This window comes from Vicia villosa, unplaced genomic scaffold, assembly GCF_029867415.1.
Source record: "Vicia villosa cultivar HV-30 ecotype Madison, WI unplaced genomic scaffold, Vvil1.0 ctg.001057F_1_1, whole genome shotgun sequence".
Taxonomy (NCBI): domain Eukaryota; kingdom Viridiplantae; phylum Streptophyta; class Magnoliopsida; order Fabales; family Fabaceae; genus Vicia; species Vicia villosa.
Genome location: NW_026705465.1, coordinates 113,196 through 122,723, shown reverse-complemented (window position 1 = coordinate 122,723; position 9,528 = coordinate 113,196).

Here is a 9,528-nt window from a genome sequence, read left to right as displayed (position 1 = left end):
GTACGGACATGTACTGTTCATGCACTGTTCATGGACAAAATTGGGATGGGGGACCAAAACTGTTTAAAAAGAAAATAGGGAGACCAAAATCGTGAAAAACCTAAAACAGGGGGACCAAAACTGTAATTTAGCCAAGAAAATATTGTTGATAGTTTCTTAAACTTTGTTTTTTCTACTTAAATTTAATATTTGAGAGGCTTTTACAATTAATGTATTTGTGTTTTGTCGGTTTAAATAAAAAAATTCAAAGATTCCTAAAAAAGACCAAACTATGTTGAAATCATCCTAAGAAGGTAAATTGTATAGTAGTTTATTATGAAGGTTATTAATGTCTCCTTGTCTATATGAGACCAATTGATATATCAAGTTTCTTGCATCTTTGTGTGAGACACTTATGGCTATCAATACATCTGAATGCTTTGTATGTGTGTTAGGCTGAATTAGCCAGAAGTAAGAAATGATGGGCTAGCCTGCTCAACATGGTCCATTAAAGTGAACTAGCTCGATCTTATCCTATTGGACGTCTGAAAATCAGATCGGGATTTATTGAGTCTGAGTTTGGATCGGACATATTATACAATTTAGTAATTTATCATGTTTCTATCATAAAAATATTATATGTTTTTACCAAAAATAGTAACGAAAACTTATTAATTAAATATTTTTTAATAATATTGACATAATTTTTAATATTGCACGTTTTGAGTCTTCTTCAAGTGATGAGTCCTAAAGTCACTTCAATATGAAGAAAGAGAATGGAGAGTTCTCATATATCTATTTGGTCATGTACTGGTATTTGCAATGGTATTTGCAATAGTGGAGAGTCCAAAATTCAATTGAAAGACAATAATTGGAGTTGAAATTTTAGGCTCAACAATTAAAAACATCACTAACTAAATGTGTTAAATAGGGTCAAAGAACATAATAAATCAAAATCAAAGTTTTCAAAGCAAACAATAGTTATACTTTGAGTAAAAGACAACAAATTATTCAAGAGTTATAATGGTATCTATTAAAATATTTATATTTATAAAGAGTTACATGGAACTAATTATCTAAATACAACTATAAATTTTATCCACTACTAACTTAGTGTCAAAAATTTCAGTTTAATCAAAGTCATAAAGAAATTATCAATGATCATCTATTTTATAGTTCAAAAGCAAGTTAGAGTGTAAAAAATACTATAACATATCTTATGGGCATATGGGCCTGAAGGATAGAAAAACACTTAGAAAGAGCGGGAGAGTTTGAATAAGTGTGACTTTAAAAACTCTTAAGATAAAAACAATGAACACAATTATTTTTATCCTGGTTCGTTGTTAACGAAACTACTCCAATCAACCCCCTTAGAGTGATTTACCTCAACTGAGGATTTAATCCACTAATCAATCTTGATTACAATGGTTTTCCACTTAGATACCCTCTAAGTCTTCTAGAGTATACTGATCACAACTTGATCACTCTAGGAAATCACCACTTAGAAACTTCTAAGTCTTCTAGAGTCTACTGATCTCACTGATCACTCTAGGAACCTTTCACAATCAATGTAAAATAAATGTTTACAAGAGTATGAATTTGCTTCTTAGAAAGCTATAATCACAACTGTGATATATCTCTTAAGTTCTAAGCTTAACACTGACTAAATATTACAAGAGATGTGAGGTTGAAGATGAAGTTCGTGAGTTTTGATTTCAACAGCGTTTCAGTATTTTTGCAAGAGTTGTTGTTTCTGCTTCTGATCAGAACTTCATATTTATAGGCGTTTGAGAAGATGAACGTTGGGTTGCATTTAATGCAATGCGTGAATAGTACAACTTTGCATTTAATGTTTTCACTATTTTGTCAACTACCTCGAGCCATGCTTTTCCTGCTTTTACTGACTTTACCTTTTGTAGCTTCTAACGTTCCTTTTGTCAGTCAGAGAATAGACTTAATAGCCTATTGTAACACCCCATTTCTACCCGGAAATTATATATAAAAAAAAAATCAGAGTTTTCAAAATTGCTCAATAAACAAATGAGGCGTCACATAATTAAACAAAACAAATCACCTCGTCGCATAAAGCGGATACATAGCACCTTTGAAATAGAATAACTTATTTTATTAAAACACAGCGGAATCACTTCAGAATGTATTCAATAAAATATCTTCTTTTAACTTAACATTTTGTCCAACCAAAATGAAACAATTAAATAGCAACATCAATAATAATATAAATCGTTCCCCCCAGAGTGCTACGTATCAGAGCGACAACCGACTCGAGTAACGGCAACTAAATCTTCATACTTGAATACCTGCACGTTGCGAATATAAAGGCAACGGCGAAACAAGAGAAAAGGGTGAGATATCAAATCATATAAGTGGGCATATGATAAATTGCATGCTAGGATTCAGACATATAAAATCATCACATCACAAGTATCAATAGCTACTATACACATCATACTTCTACAGTTCATTAATCTCACATACTTTTCATCACACAACAAGTCATAATCATGTAAATAGTATCATCTAATAAATTTCACATATTCAAGTGAGCACAAAATTCAATAGTATAATACTCAAAAGATTCAATACTATTATCCCAAATATATACACAATCCATCATTATCACATATTCACACGTTTAACCAATTATATATCAAAACATCACCAATTTCAATTATCACATCTCATGTACACATGACAATCACATAAATGCATATATTCCAACATCACTTAACCTCAATGTGACTCAATGCAAGACATGTGACTCTATGCATGTGGTACCCAATGTGGACCCAAAGTTCCACCGCTTCCGATTCATATAGAATCTAGCCACGCTTCAGATCCGGACAAGATCAAAGCCACCAAATGTAAACATATAGTTTACCGCTTTCCGAATTCACTCTAGAATCCAAGCCTCGCTTATGTTTCAAAGCAAACCACCTTTGTTTCAAGGCATCCATGATATGAATGTATGTACAATGTTAATCAAACATATGCAATTAAGATCATCTCTACCATCTTAATATTTAGCATATCACAATAATTCAACTCGATGAATTATCCACCAATTGTACACAACATTCACAACACATACATATCATTCACGTATAAAAGGTCAATTAATCAATTACGATTCACAAAATCCAATTAACACTAGTAACCATACTATCTCATGTTAATTCTCATTTTGCCAATTATATATGAACATACACATTTAAAATCAAGCAATTAATCATTAAAATTAATACCATCCAACTACCCACAGAGAATCAATATCAAAACAACATCATTGACATAATAATATATATTTCTCAACATACATATTCAAGTCAAAACACAATTACGGATAAATTCTCAAAATATCGTAATTTACCGACAAACCAAATAGTTAATCTAATTCCAAATTATATTCTAATCAATTAAACACATTGAAATTAATTCAACTATTAATTTAATCAACCAATTAATAATCACACTATATTAATTTAATTCACTTCTATTTCTACTCCATTTCCAATTTCTAGCATTCTATTGCTCAAAACCATTTTTATTGAAAAGAATATCACGCTAGCTTTCTAACGCCTCGAACGGAGACTCAAACGGAGTTACGGTTCAAAAGATATGAATTGTTAAAGTCCCAATAAAAAAACAAACACCGACGTTATACACTGACGACTCTAAACATGTCAGAATTACTCAAAACAAATAAAAGTATGACTCTTAATAATTCAAAACAACTCTGACAACTTATTGTCGACTCTAACAACTCTATTGACAACTCTATTGACAATTCTATTAAATTATTATAATTTATTTATAAAGAATATTTAAACCAAACACAATTTCGGTTGATTCGTAAAATATCACAATTTCAACAAAGTAACATCAACACGTTAATCTACTAATTAAACTTAGCTACCACGTCAATTTTCATCAAATTCCGGATAGCTAAATAAACCGCTTAATTCGGCTATTCCGATCAAAAGGAACAGTTGGAATACCTTGGTCCTATAATCCCTACTGTATTCCATATAATAGCTACAGTTACATTGTATATATCATCTTAATTTCTCTAAATAATAGAATATAAAAGCATAGAATTATAGCTTCATTATATTATATTATATCTTCATTATATTATATATGCCATCTTAATTTCTCTAAATAATAGAAGATAAAAAGCATGGAACAGAATATTGAAAACAAGTCACAATATGAGATGAAACACAATAGAAACAATATGACGTCTGTCTCATCCTGAAATGAAATGGCCTATGCCGCCAGTCAAGGTAGTGACATCCGTAATGGCTAAGGAACGGCAGGCATCAACGACAACAGCATCAACATTTCCTTATTTTCTAGTTTTGTAGCGTATCAATATAATCAACGACAACAGTGGTTTACCGAAGCAACATTTGATAAATTTCCAATTTCCAGCCATAATTAACACAATCAAATGCAATAAATCTATACACCCAATTCCCCACATACAATTGTTCATGAGCCCCATTATAGAAAAAGAACCCCACCCTTACCTTATCAATGGAAGCAACTCAATGAGTCTCTAATTGCATCTTTAATTAACACCATGGATGAAAAATCTTCAAGTTCCTTCTTCTTCTCCATAGTCTTGCCTCTTTCTCTTCAAATCTTGTTTTCTCCCAAAATGACAACACAACTCTTTCTCATCTCTAAAACCCTAATATAAAACCAATTGGGCTTAGTGTTTAAATCCTCTCTTTATTTAATATCCTCCAAAATCAATTTAGGCCCAATAAAAGATATAACTCAAATAATCAATTATATTACTTATAATAATAATTCCTTCAATATAATAATTCCGACTTATAAATAATATTATTCTTAATATTATTTTCCGAATATCCGTCTTCAATTTATATAATTCCAAATACGCCCTTAAATAACACCGACAATCCAAATTCGACTAAATCAAATATTTAAATCCTTCAATAATTTAATTAACCAATTTAATTAAATTCGGGGTGTTACACCTATCATCTAGTACTAGCTTCTGATCTCAGATTTTGTGAATACAACGTTTGAATATCAGAGTCATTCAGCTTGGTGCAGAGCATCTTCTTGTCTTCAGACTTTGAAGTGCTTGAGCGTGATACCATAAGAATTTCAGTGCTTCTGCTTCTGATCTCATGTTCTTCTGATGCTTCATAGACCATGTTCTGATGTCTTGCGAGAGCATGTTCTGATGTTGCAATCCTGAACCTTCTGAGTCAGTGCTTCTTAGTGCTGAATTGTGCATACTCTTTATATATTTCCTGAAATGGAAAATGCAAAGGATTAGAGTACCACATTGTCTTATACAAAATTCATATACATTGTTATCATCAAAACAAGAATATTGATCAGAACAAATCTTGTTCTAACAATCTCCCCCTTTTTGATGATGACAAAAATATATATAATTGATATGAATTTGCAATCAGAATATCAGATGACAAAAGACAATTACACAGATATAGCATAAGCATATAATCAGAGTGTGTGAATATGTCTCCCCCTGAGATTAAAAATCTCCCCCTGAGATAAATACTAGAAGAATTTATAAATAAAAGACTTCCCTAAGTATTTTTCCATTTCAGTAGAGACTTTCGCTTTGCCTAGAACTTCAGAATATTCAGAGCTTCTGCTTCTTGCTTCCATAGGACAGCTTCAGAGCTTTAAATTTCTTCTTTGTAATATCATGCTTGATTGATTCAGAACATTCTTGAATGTATTAGAGCATCATCAGAGCATCTTTTCATCCTGAAATGTATCAGAGCACACTAGACAAAAATATCAGAGCATGAATGTATCAGAACATTCTTAAGCAAGAACATGTATCAGAGCATTTAAGAGAAGAAAATGTATTAGAGCATATTCTTCAAAGAGAATATCAGAACATTCTTCTTGCCTCTGATCTTGAAGCTTCACAGCACTAAGCTTGCTTCAATTTTCCAAGAACATGCTTCTTTATAGAATTGCTTTTCCCCATGTATTTGCTTCTCATGTTGAGCTTTTTCAGAATATCTTCAATCCTGCAAAAAATCTCAAAGACATAGAACTTGAAAATAATGTTAGGAACTGTTGAGACTTAATCCTAGCAACTGATATAATAAATTAAATCAATTATCATGTTTCTCCCCCTTTTTGTCATAACATCAAAAAGTATTAAAAGATTCAGATGATAAAAGACACATAAAGTGAAGAAGATAATGATTTCATTAATCAACAAAATATATCAGAAAAACAAAAGATAGAAGCAAATGCAAGAAACAGATGCATAAAACAAGAAAACATCTAAGACCAAGACAGACTACGACTAGCCTAGCTTAGAAGCTAAGAGGGCCAGAAGGGTTTTAATCTCAGTAGTGTCTTCAGTATGCGTCTTCATGAAAGATCTGAACTCATTGTGAGTATCCTCATGCTTGTCTAGACGAGAAGCTAGAGCAGCTTGATTATGTTGAAGAGCCTTCATGGTGTTTATCAAAACAGAAGGTCCAGCAGAAGAAGCTTCAAAGCTATTGTCCATAAGAGGAGGATTCTCAACAGTAGCATCAATCATGAGAACATCAGCTTGATTTTCCTTAATAGGAGATTGCTTAGCTGGATGATTCTCAGCAGAATGAGTCTCAGCATCTTAATTCCCAGCATCAGCTTCTGATTCAGAAGCATCTTCAGCATATACAGGAGAAGGGATATCAACATCTAGAGTTTCTAGAGCCAGAAGAATGTCAGCCAAATTCTGAGGAGGTGTAGGAGCAGCTGGTTCTGATGGATATTCAACTTCTGGATATACCATACTTGGTGCTTTATCAGAGGGATTCTCCCTTAACCAGTTGAATATGGACTGAAAGTCTCCAGTCAGAACGTGATAGATAGGCTTCCACACGACCATAGCAAGAGGATGCACCTCTTTAAGCTCATCAGAAAATTCCTTCTCTTCAAGAGATTTCCAGCTTCTGATGGGAAAGAAATAGATGTCTTCAAAATCCCTTCGGAATCCACAAGGGCCAGGAGCTTCTGCTTCACATTTCTTCTGATGCTTCAGAAAGTCAGAATTGACCTCCCTTCTGAAAGCTCTCTAGAGACCTCTTGTAGCAACATAATCCGTCCTGACATTATGTGCAATCTTCAAAGCTTCTAGTCATGTCTGTATCTTTTGCTTCAAAAATTCAAAACTTACACCAACAGATAGTTCAGGTTTAGGGGTTCTGAATTGGGTGGAAGAAGAATCTGGGTTCAGAATGAAGTAGGGTTTAGGTTCTCTATCAAGAGAAAGCAATGATTCTGCTTCATCCTCAGATTCCAGGTTAACAAAGGCAGGGTCAGGACGAGGTTTAGGGGTAAAGTTGCAGGCACGGAATAATTCTTGTAAAGAATAATAATTAGGAGATTCTGATGCATTGGCATTGTTGGGGACAGGGGAGGTAACAGGTTCATAGTTTGAATGAGGTGGAGGTTGATAAGTGGAGATGTTTGTGTGAGGAGGAAAGAGGGTTTGAAGGGGTAGTATATCTAGGATAGGGTCAGAAATGGGATGGTCAGAAGCAAGATAAAGCAAAGTGCCTTGAGTCTTGGGTGAAGAAGGAGGGGTAAGAACTTTTGTGGTTGGAGGTGATTTGGTTGTGGATTTTTGTGGTTGTATTTCTGGGTTAGAGAGGGGAGGAACTTCTGTTGGTACAGTTTTAGAACTTAAAATAGGTACAGAACCAGGTTCAGAAATAAACACACCTGAAGATTTCTTCTTGTGAGGCCTCTCAGAATCAGCTCCAATTTCCTTCCTCTTCTTTTGAATCACAACCTTCTTTCCTTCATAAATTTCCTTCTTCTTTGCTTCTTCTTTATTTTCTTCTTCGTCCTTCTTCTGTTCTCCTTCAACAGCCTTCTTTTCTTCTTTCTTTTTCTTCTTCTTATCTTTCTTCTTTTTCTTCTTCTCTACATCCTTCTCATCATCCTTCTTCTTTCTTTTCTTTTCAACAACATCTTCTTTCTTCTTATTCTCCTTTTCAACTGCAACTTCTTTCCTCTCTTCAGCAACATTCTTTTCAACAGCTTTCTCTTCAGTTCTCTTCTCCTCACTGATAGAAGGAAGATCTAGCTTTCGCTTTGTTCTTCTTTCTTTATGGGAATCAGCTTCTGGAAATACTTCTTCTACTCCATCCTTGGTAGTCGGAAGCTTCTGCTTACTTACCCCAATAGGAGCATCAACAGAACCATCTTGTTTGAGAATATTAAGGTAGTGAACCTTAACTTCTGGTCGTTCATTTAAGAAGAACATCTCAAATTCAGCAAGAATTGGACCTCTTCTGTTTCTAACTCATGGAATAGCCTGAGGAGCATTACTAACAGCTTGAATTAGACCCATTTTCCTCAAAGTAAGAGCATTTAAGGTACTCCCAATGATTGTGTATGGATCCTTGATAACTCCGGCAGTTTCCAGTTCTTCAACCATCTTGGTTTAAACCAGAAGATTAGTGATGATCCTCCCAAAAGGAATAACAGTTCTCTTCTTCTTCAGTCTGTTCTCATCTCTAGAATCCTTTACAGTATGCCACATGTGATTGAAAATGATGTAAGGGACGTCTACCTTGTTCTTAGTACCAAGGCAATACAGGATGTATTGTTGGTTGCTGTTGATGAAGTTAGAAGAACTTGTTGATTTCTTGTGATAGAAACAACCTAGAAGAATCTTTGTCCATATCTTGTATATGTTCTTCAGATTCTTAACTTCTGTTGATTTCTTTCCATCAGTAAAGATTTCAGCGTAGACTGCATCCCAATCGGTTCTTGGAGTTGCTTCAGTCTCACCTTCAGCGTTCATCAAATCAAACAGCATTCTCAATGTGTTTTCAGTGATGGGAAAGAATCTTCCATGAACGAACGAAAAAATGGCTTTAGGAATAACAAATGCATGAATCCAGAACTCCTTCACTAGGTCTGGATAGACTGGTCCACAGAATTCAAGGAACAGAGACGACCATCCTTGAAAAACCAAGTTATCTTTGATATGAATTTGATATTGTTCCTGATTTTCAACATCCACCATCAGTTCACAAATAACTTCCAACTGATCCAGAGGAATCGAGCAAGTGATCTTAGGAATGAGTTGTTGTTCTTGTTCTTGTTGTTGTTGCTGAGACGAAGAACCAACATTTTGAGATGAAGAAGCAGCCATTGACATTTTACTGAGATTTCTGGGTTTCTTTTTAGGGTTAGAGAAAAGAACAAAGAGGTTGCAGAAATGCATACACAAGAGAGAGAATGAATGCGTGAAAAGAGAAAATGAGATGATGAGGGCGGTTTAAATAGACACGGATTTGAAAACTAAATGCAATTAAATTGTGAGAATGAACAGTTACAAAATGCAGAAAATCAAATGCATTTAATCTTGAGTGCGTTAGGGTAAAACGTGATATTTTAAATGACTTGCACAGTTACCTAGGGCGACGTCTCATCAACTGCACGCATGTTTGTCCAATTAGAGTGAACACGTGTTCATCTTCTAGAATAGCTGGT